General features: G+C 38.7%; 1 protein-coding gene across 4 annotated transcripts in view; it reads right to left on the reverse strand.

Annotated features, from left to right (window-relative positions):
- The window catches only part of LOC128743669 (very low-density lipoprotein receptor-like), a 726,292-nt gene that overhangs the window by 24,629 nt on the left and 686,055 nt on the right, over positions 1 to 15,608 (reverse strand). The gene's annotated exons all lie outside the window — the stretch shown is intronic.

Below are 15,608 nucleotides of genomic sequence, written 5' to 3' on the forward strand. Positions count from 1 at the left end.
AATTGAATTGATAACAGCCCGTTCCCCTGTTTCACCAAAGCTTTCCCCACAGTTCAACGCAGAAGGAATTGTTTAGAAGATGGTTTCGATCTAGTTTATTTTCTAGTCGGTACCTTTCGTCGGTATTTGGCACTTTGAAGTAAATAATCATGTTCAAATATAGAGGCGGTTGTTTTCGAAAATTATCCGAGGGGGATAAATTCGTTTCAAAACTGTTGTTCCCTATTTGTTGCTTTAACTTTTATTGCTCTAAATCAACCGGTTATTAAACTGTAGTAAACATGATTTGTTTTTCAGGACTTAAATCTAAACTTTTTTTTGGAAAAGCTCAATAGCTTCCGTGAACAACGCGCACGTTCAGAAAAAGTAATTGTATAACCACACAAGTTGCACGAATCATGAGTACTTCAAGTACCGAAAGGTGTTGATATAATTTTAGACTGTGAAACATTTGGTGATAATTTTTTATAACGATAGTCTTTTCAAGAAATGAAGGAAATGATAGAAGAAAGTTATGGTGTTATAGTTGTTTTAGGGCGAGACAAGACGTGATGGGGAAAGATCAGAAAAGTAGATGAAGGAAGGATCATTGAATCAACACCTATAACTTCGTGGTTCGTTCTATTTTATCAAACTGGAAGATCAGCAGATTGAATCAAGCTATAATGGGAGGCAATCACATATTATAACTGAACTTTCCAGTCCTCTGGAAACTGGTCTAGATGACTGGTCCAGTCCTCTGTGGTTTAAGGGATACGCAATATCGGCGAATCACAACAATCATGTAACATGACCGGCTAATTATAAAATATTTTGTATCAATTCCCGAATGCTTGGAAGCACGTCAGACACCAAAATTTGCTGTTCTAAGAATCAAAAACCTGTTTTTCACTTTACTACATTACATTCTACAATTTCCTTCGTCTCTTGGAAAGACTATCGTTACAAAAAATTATTCAAAGTTTTGCCTCCATTTTAGTCAACTCAAAAACATGTGGTTGGTCAATAACAAAAAGAGTTTTTTTAAAGCAACAAAGAAACAATGGCTGCCATCTCCTCCTTTGGCCTTCCCTAGCGAAGTTGAGCATTTTAGACTGATTTCAAGCATAATAATAAAAGAACAATACAAGTGGCTACTAGGTATAATTTTCTTTTATCTTGTACGAAACAACTTGTTGACAAACATTTATTAAATGTCTCCATATCGTTACACCATTCTTTCAAAGGGGGAAGGTGTGATATGACGTGTTAATTCGTTTTTTTGTTCTGTTCTTTTGAGATCATAAATTAAGCCCACACCGAACATTCAAACATTTCCATTCTTGGAAATATTTTGACGTAGGACTACGTCTTACTGGAAGGAAGCGACTTTCCAAAAAATCAAAATATACGAGTATTACGAAAAAATGAAACATTCTGAACGCTAATAACTCAGCGATTTTTTGATCGATTCTCAATATTTTTACACTAATCGTTCAGCAAAACTTCTTCGCATTGACATAAATAGAAAAACTATTGACTTCCAAGTTTGCGCTATTGAAAAATTCAAAAGAATGAAACACAGCAATTTTCGCATTCTGATTGGTTGAAAAAACCTTGCTAATTTGCATTGTATGTAACATGTATCGAAGTAGCATCACTTTATCAGCTTCCAACTCAGTTCTTAAGAGATTTCAAAGATATTTGTATCAGTCGATTGGAAATTTTTCTTATCATCTTTTAAAAAGCCACAGATAAACTTCCATGTCTGTCGTCATCGTCATCAGCATAAAGCCTGGGTGGCTATTTCAAGCAGTGCCTCCATCCAACACGATCTTGGACCATTCGTCACCAGTTGTCTTCGCCACTCTTCGCTTTCAATTTGTACTGCACTAAATATCGTCTGTAGCGCATTCCGCTCGAACACGGCAAGTTCATAAAGAACTACTGTTATAACAAGGGTATTGTACATATAAGAGTCAGCTTCGTACGGCGGCGCATACTTCTTGATCGTAGTGTTTTACGAAGGTCAGACTGTTCGGTTTATAACCGATGGGATTATAACCGGATTCCCAGATTATAGCTTGGTTCGACCCATGCACCTTCCAGCATTGGACAAAAGGTAGGAGTCACAACGACTACTTGTTAAGCATAGCAACTAATAATCCCCTTCCTCACTCTCACCTTTCCGCTCTTTCTCCTTCACTTTAAATTTCATTACTTTCTTCTACGTTCCTTCGCAAATGTAAAATAACTACCGTTTCAAAAAAATATTAATTTATATGCCTGACCGCAGTTTAAGGTCAAGACAAAAACACGAGGTTGATCTAGCCAAGGTCCAGTGTTAAAAAATTCATAGCAGCAAAAAACTCAATGAGATTTCAAGCACAAGAAATTTCAACTTTGATCAGAAGCGCCGAACTCACATATGAATTTCTCTCGCTATTATATGCGATGTCTCTGTTGCTATGCGATGTGAACCAAATTCAGCTGTGAGCATTTTGCTTACTTCTTCCACAGCTGGTATTTCATACAACGAACCACAGAGCGAAAGTGAATCAACCGCCAGAGAAAACATCAGCTGCGAAAAAAGCTAGCACACATTCATGAATGAAGATGGCAAACAAATTGGCAGAATTTACATTTTTCCTTCGCGGGAATCGACATTTTCTACTAGAGTGTGAGTTTTTTCTGCATAGGATCAAGTTGACATGATTCACAGTTGATTTTGATTTTTGATGAGTTTTGAGATTTCGAGTTTTTGACATCACTGCCAAGGTCTAGGCGATACATTCCGTTATTGAAAGTCGACCTTCAGTTTTTATACGACAGACTTCGCAGCCAGCTGTTAGAATACAGGACAATTGCAGGGCCAGTTGCTGCCATAGCTGGCTCGAACGACTAAATCGTATACTGCTTTGAAGTTAGTAAAGATGTGACGAGTGGGCATATTATACTTTGGAAATTTCTGTAAGATCAGTCGGATTGTAAAAATTCTGTAGTAGCACGAGCCTCCACGAAGCCCGCCTGTTGCAAATATTTAAAATTAATTATCAGGCATTCAATTTACCATCTCAAACGCGCGACAATCTATGATTTTTGCCTACTACGAATAAAAACTGAACCAAAGTGAAACGAGAATGTTTTATACCCATTTATTGTCGTTCGTGAACATGGGCTACCTAGACTTTCATTTATCCCAAGGAATACACGATCATGATTTGTTTATTTTTAAATTTTCGTAACACGAGTTTATCCTCTCTTTGTGTAAGAGGATAAAGCTGTATCAGCCGTCTTTCAGAGACGAAAATGCACAGGTTCCTATTGAATTTACCAAACAACCAGCCAACAAGAGAGTGAGATAAAACAACCGAGTTTATTTCAATCCCTGTTAATTATTAATTAAGCAACCTTCTATACCTATAAAAATGAATTTCTGCCTGTACCTTATACAATTTTTTTGCAGAGTCTTATGGGCTCCTGGAAGGTTCTTATGATGTTTCGAAATCCTCCTCCTCCTCTGGAAGGGAGGCTCTCATACAAATAAAATTCAAATTAATGCAACCAAATTTGGCACGTGGGGGTTTTTGGAAGTGGAATTTTTTCTATGGTGGTTCCAGACCCCTCCCCACTCTGGATCAATCTCCGGCAACAACAACAGTGTCAAACTGATGCTGATTCGCGATTTGCCGCTTGTTATATACAAGCACAACAATCGATGAGAAGGTTCGGTTACGTAAGTTATGGAATAACAGAACTTGAAAAATGGGACGGACTTCGAAGGTATAACTACTTTGTTCGTATAAAATACGGCCTACTACCTGTTGCTCGAGATGGTTTATCAGTTTCTGCGAAGCAAGCAGATACGAAGGTACCGTCGACGGCGTCAGTGAAAAAAACGCCAGGAGGTTAATCAAAGTACATTACTAGAGGAACGAGAAAAAGACGCGCAAAACTGCTAAGGCTTCCCGGTTGGTTTATTACAAGAAAACGTTCGACAAATACCTTTCGCGAGGTTTAAGCCTCCGTGCGTCTGTTGTTGTCTGGTGAGCTGACTAAGCATGCAGCTTCGAAGGGTGTCATAAAGTACATTTACTTCACAAGTAAATGTTCTAAACCAGAGTCATGATAATCAAACAATCGGCCCTTTTTAGGGCCAACATATAATGATTGTAGTTTTGAAGGAATTTTCTTGTCCGTCTTAAATTATAAAATTAATACGGTGAAAACACCAATTGCAGTGTTTGGTTGACCCCTAACCAGTCTGACCAGACCAGTTGCGCGAATTAGCCTGACCTTATGCTCTTCTGACTGCTCTTGTGACAGGTCAATCTACCATACTCGTTTTGTGTGATAAAATTGTTTTACAAAAGATAGTTGTTATTTTCCAAAAAAAAAATCCATTCAACGCATTGGGTGCGCAACAGATAGTATAGTGCTACTAACTCATTAGCTAGTCATGATACAACTGAATTTACTAACAATCATTGAAAAGATAATAATCTGTACTCAGTGCCGTAGTTTGCAGTTGGCCTGACTGGCCCTAAGCCAAGGGCGCTAGATCTAGGGGGCGCTAAAACTGATCTGAACCTCATTAAGGTAATGCCAAAAACGCAAAAATGTGGTCCAGGATCTGGTTTATAACCTGGTCCAGTTTGAGAATGTGGTCCAAAATTCGATTCAAAATCTGATAAAAAATGTGCTGATCCAGCATCCCACATCTGAACCAAAATCTGTTCGAAAGTGTGGTCAAAAATATTATTCGAAATCTGGTCCAAATGTGATATAAATGTGGTCCGGAATCTGAAGATGGTCCAACATCTGGTTCAGGTCCAGAATCTGGTTTAAAATATGGCGAAAATCTAATTAAAAATATAATCCTAAATCTGATCCAGAGTCTAGTTCAAATTTGTTCCGAAATTTGTTACAAATTAAGGAACAAAATTAGCTAAAAACGTAGTCCGAAATCTAGTTCAGGTCGTGAATACAGTCCAGGTCTAGAAACTGGTTTAATACTTCATTCAAAATCTGATGCAGCTCCAAGAACTTGTTCAGAATCTGAACAAAAATGAGGTCCAAAATGTGACCAAAAAACAGAAAGTTTTCCAGACACAACTGCGTAGCTGCGTAGTCAGACACAACTACGATAGGCGGGTTTTTGCCAAGAAACCTTGAATATCCAGGTAACCAGTAAGCATTTCCAATGCAATTTAAATGCAAGCCAATAAGCATTTAAGTTGTCTTAAATGCTACTTAAATGCTAGCCCTCTTCTAAGAGGGCTATAGTGCTGACAATGCTTATTTGCAGCTAGTTACCGACAAGAAGAATTTAAATAGAATTGTGGATGCCAATTTACAACACTTCTGCAGTCAAAAGGCTGATAAACAGCAGCCTGCAGTATAAAACGCCAGGGATGCTCATAAACAATTGATTTACTGCATATACTAATGCTTATTGGTTACCTGGATATTAAAGAAAACTTTTTACCACATTGACCTATCTGTAGCGTTAATAGTGTTAAGAATATAATGGTGCTAAATAATTGTATTGTAATTGTATTTAAGGTATGTATTTTATATTTTGCGTATTTTGTGATGTCAAAAATGAATATTTTTACCAGTATTTTAGAACAGAAATCTCCCTCACAAAATTCTAGAAAAACAATTAAATCCTCCAAAGAATATTGGCATTAATAAGAACCATTTCTTGATCTGGCTTCACCAAAATTCAAATAATACTAAGTTCAGCGTACGTGTGCCCGCACTGACAATTATCAAAAAACAAGTTTGTCGTGAAGAGACCATTTTATTCTATTTTTGCCATTTGAACATATTCGTTCTTATCTGCTATCTCATTGCAGGCAAGGCAGGAAAATGGATTTACATTAGCCAGTTCATGACTGCATATGACGCTTGTTTGCACCGTTATGTAGCACGTAAAAAGCCTGAGCCTCTTAGTTGGCCTCGAGGTACGACACTGGTCCAACAAGCCAAACGTCGTATGTTCGAATCTCGATTGGGAGAAGCTGATAGAGTCAACAGAATCGTTGCACTAGCTCTACAATTGTTCTGCACTCTTACATCTGGCTCCGGTTCTACATCGACGTAGAAAGTTACAGTGATCAACTCGGAAGTCGAGCCATTCGCTGCGTCAAAATGTTGTGACGTTCTACGTCAAAATGTGGTCCAAAATCTTATTTAAAATCTGGGCCAAGTCTGATAGTCCAGAATATGGGCCATACCCGGTCCGGTGAATCTGGGTCCAAAATCTTATCCAAAGTCTGATTCAAAACCTGGCCAAAACTGTGGTTCAAAATTTGTTCTAGAGCCCAAATCTGTTACAAAATCTAAAACAAAAGTTATTAAAATATACGGTTAGCAAGCTAGTCCAGGAACGGAAACTGGTTCAAAACCTGATCCAAAATCTGGTTGGTGGTTAAAAAACCGATCAAAAAACTGTGGCTCAAAATCTGCTCCAGGTTCAAAATCTGGTCCAAGGTCTGATTAAAAATGTGGTCCAAAATGTTGTAGAGAATCTAGTACAAATCTGTTCCAAAATTTTGTTTCAAAATTTGGAACAAAATCTGATAAAAAAAAAATGTTGTCCAGAATTTAGTGCAGGTTCAGAATCTGGTTGGTTTAAAATCTTATCAAAAATAATGAACTTAGCAGGAAGAAACGAAGCAGTGCCAAATCGGGTCTCGCCAAGGGAGCCATAATGTCATGCCTGTGCTTCTGCCTGCACCAGGTTCCAGGTGTTTTAGTGAAAACAGTTTAACGATACGGGTATTCTTCGTTTCTGAGTTATCGCACAAAAACTAACGTTCGGTCACGCGTCATTGTTCAAAAGTCAAGGCCAGTCGTTAAACTAATTTTTTTCTGTCATCATTAGTAACAAGCTTTTAACAATCAATCCACAAAACGATCAGTGGAAAAAGAACCAAAAACACACTTTCAATAAAACACGACTGGGAACTTGTAAGAGTGCAAATGGACGTTCAATTCGAAACTTATTCATAGTTCATTTGGTGAACACTTATATCTCCTACCGCTCCCGCCACTTCCCCCAGTACGGCCAGTAAATGTGCTGATTCTGCGAGTACGATGAAAGGAAACGACGAATCGACGGTTCAACATTTTCCGTAATGGCGAACAACGCCTTCTAAATGTCCATTTTCCTTGAGATAATTTCATTACGAGCGCGTTTCAGTGAGCGGAGCTCTGCTCTGCTCTGCTGCGTGTCTCGGTGCCGTGGTCCTTCTGTACCTATCGTCCATGGTACGTACTAATGGTCATAATGGCACGTTACAGGCCTTCACCCCAACCCGTCACTCACCGGTTGCCATGTTGGGCTTCTGCTATAAATATGTATGTACGGTACACCAACAGCATCATTTGTGTCGTCGTCATTTATAGCCCTCCTCGTACTCTGGCCAATAGTCGAGTGCGTCGGGCGTCTTATTTTCCTTTTCCTGTTCTGTCCTACAACAAGGCTGCTGTTTGTCAGTGTTTTATACTTACTATTTTGGTACGGTTGTTGCTATCTTGTCGTTAAGCGAACATAATAACTGTCAGCATCAGATTCGCTTCATCGCAGCGCAACGACTGCGGTTGCTCTCTGTTGCGTGTCGATTGAACTTTGCCTTCTCTAGTCTAGCTCCAGCCGCCTCAAGGTTAAACCAATCAGGTAACTTTTAGATGGAATCATATTTTTTAGGAAGTTTATCCTCCTATCATCCTCGTACCACCAAATCCAATCTCCCCCGAAATACTAGGAAAGTCGCCAAATGCTAAGCCAAATCAATTTGCGACGTATTGAAAACGACGATTTTCGAAAACAGGCGGGCATCCCACCTTTCAACAACCAACCAACAAAAAAAAAACCAACAATTCCCATCAGAAGCTCTATGGCATTCGACAAAAGTTGACATGGCTTCCGGGAATCGAACGAATGGAAACTTTATCCCCGGGTGGAAAATGACTTTTGCCATTTGGTTCACCCCGGCTGACTTTTCTGAATGACTCGGTTTTGATGACGATATAATTTTTTTTCTGGGCTCTCAAACTCGAACGGCGCGGCGGCAGCGGCGGCGGCACTACAGACTACAGACACCCAAACGCAACTCAACTGCACCATCATCTTCCGGAGGGAACCAGGTGGCGGGCACGGCGTCGTCGCGGACGCAAATGCAAAGCTGTTCTTTTCACCTTCAGTTTGATTCCGGGATAGCTTTTCTCTTCCTTCATCTCTTTTCGCTAGCTCGTCGTGATTCGACTCTGACTCGGTCTGTGTTGTGCACCTTTTTGACTCGAAAGTGGATTGAAAAACTGCTTAACAAGAGTTAAAGTTTTCAATTTCCGCAGACGGAAGCGGAAACTTGTGCTGTTGTCGGGTGCGCTGCTGCTGTTGCTGCCCGTACGTTACTGTTCCACGCTACACAACAAGCGCTTCGATTAGCAATGAGCAGTTTTTATTTTTATTGGATACAACTTTCTTTCTGGTCGCTTGAATGGCGAAATTTCCGCGTAATTGATTTCACATTGGATCGTGTCGGTTCCTCGGTAGCTTGGCACTGCTGCGATGGGGGTGTCGCGCGGTGCTTTGTACCATTTTCTGTCTGTTTTCTATGGGTGTGAATGGTGGTGCTTCCTTACACGTGTAAGCGTTGAGAGCGCTTGGAGAAGAAAACATAATCCAGTGAACCCATCGAATCCGCTGAGACGTTCAATGCATGGAATTATTGCCATAAATTCTGTTTATCCTAATAAATATTGTTGCGAGCACATATAAAAGCTGTGCAAGTCGTACCCGAGGATTGTTCCAGTGGATCGCTTGTTTAACGATTCCACCCGAATGGATACGTTACTGAACGTGTCAAGATGATGTTTTAGTGCGCTGTAGGATGTGTGAATCAATGGTTGGGCGGAAGACGTGGTTCAATAAAATGTTAAATCGCTAACGTTATCAGTTCTGATATCTTCCAATAATATATGCAGGGTAACGAATTTCAAAATATTGGTATTTTTATTTGAACTGAAAAAATACAAGTTTGTTTTAATATTTTTTTTTGAAACGATGATTCTACAATTGATGAAGGGACGGTAGGGGAAAGAAATGAAAATTTTTGGTGAAGGAGGGGAAGAGCGAAAGGGAAGGGGGGGGGGGGGCGATTTTGGTTGCTACGCTTAACGCATGAGTCGAACCAAGCTATAATCTGAGATTATAACCGGATTATCGGAGATTACAACAGGTAAGATCACTTGAAAGGGAATGACCCCTGTATAAACTTAAAAATTGAATTTTTCTAAAAACCCAAGATAGAATATTTTAGGAACTTTTTCAAATTAATCGTTTGGACCAATACTAACATCCTGTGAAGAGAAATCTGAGGTGCATGAAAGTTAAATAATAAGTGCTTTCGGACATAGCGTTTCCGTTTCTTAGAGTTTGTAGTTCCACTAGATGTTTCATAGGCCAATCACACATAGGCAATCACACTTTTTCTGGTGATTGGCGGCGATATCGCAGTTTGAAAATTTTTGTGTAACTTGTAGCACTAGTCAACTTTTGATAACTAGCTTGAAACGAATGTTAACTGCATTATAGATCTTGCTCAAAACATAAAATATTTGTCATTTCATTGGACACACAACTTATGGTTAAACGAAAAAAATAAATAAATAGTCTGGATTATCATTTACCACTGGTTCACTTTCGTCAATTTCCTCGCAAATAGTTGATATATAGTACCATTTATTGTGACAGGTTGATTTGAAATATAATTGTCTTTCAATTAATATACGACCAATGCGTTAAAATTATGACAGTTAAAATACCATCAATTAAAGCATCATATTAAACGCCCAAAACCTATTTTCGGATCAGACAGTCGCTTATTCTTCATCATTTCAAAAATTGATACCTCACGTCACATGCCTGAATATTCCGTCAACCCCTTTTTCATAGAAGACATTAGTTTTGAATAAATTCTTTCAGTATGTGAATATAATCGGCCGAAAGATAGGGTTGGTTGCTCACTTTTTTATAACTGTTCACTTTCAGGACATCAAATTGGACTAAGTTTATAGCGGTCCTGAGAAATTTTGTTAGGACGAAAGAACTTTATACTCTTTCTGGCGTACTTCCCAAGCACAGGTATCAAATTGAAATTAGTATAAATCTAAACGTTGTAACCAATTGTCCAGCTGTTGGGACCATGAAAAACCATTGAATGCAAGTGTTAAAATTGGAATGAATGCAAATTTAAGTACGATTGTGTACAACCGTACTGCTTGTGGTATGGAAACTTCATTATCGTTACGGCAAATCAGCATTGCTTATTCCGACCAATAACAGAGCATGGAATTTTAGTTACACAATGCTCAACATTCTTCAATTAGTTAAAAGTTGGTTAAAAGTTGGATACCAATATCTTTAGAACCTATTAAGGGATCACTGAATTATAAGCGAGCCAATCATAACCACTTTTCGTTACATATTCCGTTTTCGTTTTTCTGAAGTGCACCCCAATATAGAAATCAAAGACGTAGTCCTGCGTCATAAGTTCAAACTTGTAATCGACCTTCACGGATTTGAACCAAATTTTGCCAGATTGTTCGTTTTCGGTCAGAAAGTAAAAATCCAAAATTTGGTGTCGATCGGTCATTCCCTTGTTTAAGGAAAATACCCGTTTTTTTCAAAACCTCTTTTTCTTTTGCTTGTATGTCCGGAAATATTAGGTTTAGAGAGACACTATTTTCACATTTTCAAAGGAAATTACCCAAGAATTTTGATGCCAAATATTTTTAAACTAAATTAACATTTTTCTTTTAATGAATACAATTTGACCTCAAAAGTTTCAACTATTATCGTGTTTCGCAGATATTTTTTACATAAGAATCACTCGTCGCCCCAAGGTATTTTTACCGATCCCGAGATAAAGCGTTTTAAAGCAAGCAATCCCCCATTTTTAATGTAAAACTGAAAGCAAAATAACTTTTTCTTGAAGCAGTGGTTCTCTACGCAATGTAAAAATACTTTGGCATATCGGGAAAGCATTTTTACAGTATATAACAAAGTTTTTCTTAACAGTGTTGCCAGGTTTTGACAAAAACGGGTATTTTCCTTAAAAATAACGCGTATTTAAAGTGCAAGGCTAGAAATTCAAACAGTACATTGATAAACTCGAAGCTTGTTGATTGGTTCGCGTCTGATCTTACAGTTTAACGGTACATTTTGTGGCGACGGCAAAAAAAGCTTTGTGGTTCGCGTGGTGAAAGTAACATCTATCGTGGAAAAAGTGATAATTATCAGGTTATCACTAATTATAATTAGTGCAGCATTGAAGTTAATATTTCGGTAAGTAGAGTGAAACATCAGAAAGGTCATTCCGAGGAACTTCAACATAAAGAATGATACCGTGCTATTGTATGTAATACACGCTTTTGGGTATTTTGGGAAGATATGTTGCAGAAAAAGCTTTAGTTAAAAATATCTTGAAGAACGAATATACCCAGTGGAAAGCAGAGAAAAACGAGCAAAAATTGTTTGGAGTGCATGGCTTTTTCCCCCAGAAAAATTTAACGGGCGATCATAAAAAAAAGAATCGTTTTTCGTTTTTTGCTTGTGGCGAACTTACGGTGCCAAAAGTGCTGGTATAGTGGTTGTAGTGTGGTGGTATCCATGGCGATGCTTGACATGCGCGTGTATATTGGTAATTTTCTCCGTGCAATGGTGATTTTAGCGTCGTTGAGCGGCGCTGTGCTGTGAACCTGTTGGATTGAAGAAGCCATTGCATTCCGGCGTCTTCAGATGTTTTCAGTGAGATACAAAGGGATGTGCATTGACGAAAAGCATTCGTTAGATTTTCGGTAAGCGACAATTTTTGACGTAGGACTACGTCTTTCACAAACGCAGCTGATATAGCGGATCATTACAAAAAAAAATTGCCAGCGTCAGGAAAAAATGATAGGCTTCGAGCGCATCTGGAAGATGAATTCTCATTATTTTAAGCAAGTCTCTTTGTTCCAACAAAATTTCTTACGACCGCGATTAAACCTAAATTAATTTGATGTCTGTGTTAGGGAAGTGTGACAGAAAAAATGACAAAAGTTCCCCGTCCCAACCGATCGCAAATTTTTTACAGCGAGCTGATTAAATCTAGGCGCATTTGATATCTGTGTTGTAAAAGTGCGCTACAGCTGTAATGTTCGATTATAATATAATTCTAATATGGATACAAAATGAGATCGATCGATATGGATACAAAATGAGGGATCTTACCACCCTGCAATGTAGGGGAACAATCGGTAATGAAAACAATATTTGATTTCTTTAAGGTAGCAGGTTGGTGTTCTTGATTTTGTTAAATTGTTTCCAAATGCACATAGAAATAACTCTGAAATCTATTGAGGATGGAACTACATACAACACATGTAGCATGTATACGTGAAGCATGGATACATTAATTAATATTTGCTCAAAAGTAAGTGTGCAGGACGCTTTATCTCTGCATATTAACGTTGGCACGTTTTAATGTGCCTGATTTTTATTTTCTGATGTAATAAATTCAAGTTTGATAAATGGTTTCTGAACCACCGAAAATCTCGAATTTGCATAGTATTTTTCGTTATCAATTTCCAAATTCTGGTTGTTTATTTTTTAAATTTATAAAGGTGTATTTTTGATCTTAATTTTCGTAATAACTGGCTTTTCAAGAAAATTTTCAAACATCCAGGTTAGTCTCATATAGCTGGTGCTTACATACTGAGTGTCGTTTAGTATGACAATTTAGCATCGTTTGCTTTCGTGCCTCGCTCGTTGCATTTTTCCGACAGCGGTTGTTTTTGAAGGTTATATCGAATTCACTGGGGCACCCTTAACAATGACGCGTTTACAAACCCGGACTTATATTGAAGCGTTATAAACAATCTGGTACATTCGAGTAGTAAAATTATATACTTAGGAGTACCGCGCGCGTTATTTTCCATTATATGATTATAGTATATCAATAGCTTGATAGCTTTTGTACAGCTCCCTGATAAAGTAGTCAGAGTATCTAAAGATATTTTATGAACGAAGGAAGCCAAAAGGTATCTCGTTTTCGAGTCAATGGCCAAATAGACGCGTTTGTCTCAGGACGGCTTTCACGCATAGCAACAAAAGTCTATCGGCATCTAATAATTGCTCGCACGCGATTTCAAACAGATCAAATAGGTCGAAATAGGACTGCTCATGACTTTTTCTCGTATCGATATTTCGGATTTCCACTACCTTTTTCGCAATGACCATGCAACCATAAACACATCTTCAAATGACTCGATCAACAGAGAGGATTCCTCGGTCTCTAGCAGCAGCAAGTGTTGGACTAACATTCCTCCCCTTCCCAAATTGACCCGCATTGGAAGTGGCCGACTTTGTTATTGATCATCACAAAGTATTGGATCACCAGAAAATGCACACTGAGAATGATGATGCTATACTCCCAAGCATCATTCTGGTGGTTCTTTGCGCAAATTCAGTTGATCTATGCTATGATACTATTTGTAACACTCAGTGAAAACCAGAATTGTGCCGTAAATTCACAAAATACAGCAACAGTTAATTTAACAATTTTGTAGATAAGCTCTATAAAAGGCCAGCCCTTTTTGGGGCCATTCTGAAATTCGTCATGGGAGATTATTCATACCTAGCTGAGCCCAAATCCTATGATGCGGAAATAATTACTACGCACCTATAAGGTGATACGGTACTGAAGCCCAACATGGCCGGAAAAATGACGTCTATGTGAGCATATAGGTGCTATCGTTTCGGCCATGTTGGATTCCGTGCCGTTTTACCATAAGTCTCACTGGAAACACATTGCGCACACGCGCTTTGTTGTTGCTGTTGGTGGTTTTCCTACTGTGCTGCTCAAGGGTTTTTTAAAACCGGGGAACCCAACTACAAATTAACAATCTCTATCAGCAGAGTGCACGGTCCCTTTCTCTGCTATAGTTTCGTGTGTGTTTACAGAGAGCGCTTAAAACATGGTGTCCTGTCAGGGGCCTGTTTTTAATTACCGATAAACCTTTTATGACGTCCTGTCAGAGACCTGGTTTTCGGTACAGACATAAGCCTCTTATATAAATAGTCATTCATATATTACGCAATATAAGAACTCAAAGAACTAATACAAAGATTAAACATCTTCGCAAACACTGGCCAATGGAATGTATCCGCAGTTGTCTGAATTCTGAACATTGATATTTTCCGGATCGTAAGATTCGGGCTCAACTGGTGCCGAAATAAACGGCATAACAGATCTAATGACCGAATCACAAATGGCCGATATGCGAATAACCAAATGTCATATTCGGCCGAAAATATTCACGACCCTCAATCTGCACAAATTTTGGGTACGTGCTGTCCTTACCGCCCATTCAAAGTCAACTAAGGTTTCTTCAGCGGAAGAAATGGATGAACAATGTGTTCAAAATGTGTAAATGCTCACAAAATGAGCAATTTGTTACCAGCCCGTAGATTTCACAGATGAACTTCCAATAAAATTATATGCGCATATGCTGCTCGGAACAACGGAAACTAGTAAAAATTTATTATACATTCTTTCAGATATTTTTTTACACTCGCTGTAAATCAAATCAATCAGGATGATCTGACAAGAAAACTTGGAAGAAAAAGGTGGATATATATATATCTATACCTATAAAGAAGGATTTCTGTCTGTCTGTCTGTCTGTCCTGTGTTCCTTATAGAATCAAAAACTACTGAACCAATCGGCGTGAAAATTTGCATGTGGAGGTTTTTGGGGCCAGGAAAGGTTTTAGTGATGGTTAGAGACCCCTCCCCCCACTAAGAGGGGGGGGGGGGCTCCCATACAAATGAAACACAAATTTCTGCATAACTCGAGAACTAATCAAGCAAATAGAACCAAATTTGGCATGTGGGTGTTTTCGGTGACAATAATTTATTCTAGGGTAATTTGAGACCCCTCCCCTCTTTATAAGGGGAATTATAACTCCTCTCCCCTTAAAGGGGGGGGTTTCCATACAAATTTCCTCATAACTCGAGAACTAATCAAGCAAATGGAACCAAATTTGGCATGTGAAGGTTTTCGAGGGCAAGAAAATTTTCTATGTTGAATTAGGACCCCTCCTCACTTTAAGTGGGGGGGGGCTCCTATACAAACGAAATACAAATTTCCTTATAACTCGAGAGCTAATCCAGCAAATGGAACCAAATTTGGCATGTAGGTGTTTTTGGAGGCAAGAATTTTTTCTATGATGAATAAGAACCTCTCCCCACTTTAGGAGGGGGGGCTCCTATACAAATGAAATACAAATTTCCTCCTAACTCGAGAACTAATCAAGCAAATAGAACAACATTTGGCATGTGGGTGTTTTTTTTGGTGACAAGAATTTATTCTATGGTGAATTGAGACCCCTCCCCTCTTTATAAGAGGAATTATAACTCCTCTCCCCTTTAAGAGGGGGGGCTTCCATACAAATTTCCTCATAACTCGAGAACTAATTAAGCAAATGCAACCAAATTTGGCATGTGAAGGTTTTCGAGAGCAAGAAAATTTTCTATGGTGAATTAGGACCCCTCCCCACTTTAAGAGGAGGGGCTC

Source organism: Sabethes cyaneus, chromosome 3 (genome assembly GCF_943734655.1).
Source record: "Sabethes cyaneus chromosome 3, idSabCyanKW18_F2, whole genome shotgun sequence".
NCBI lineage: Eukaryota > Metazoa > Arthropoda > Insecta > Diptera > Culicidae > Sabethes > Sabethes cyaneus.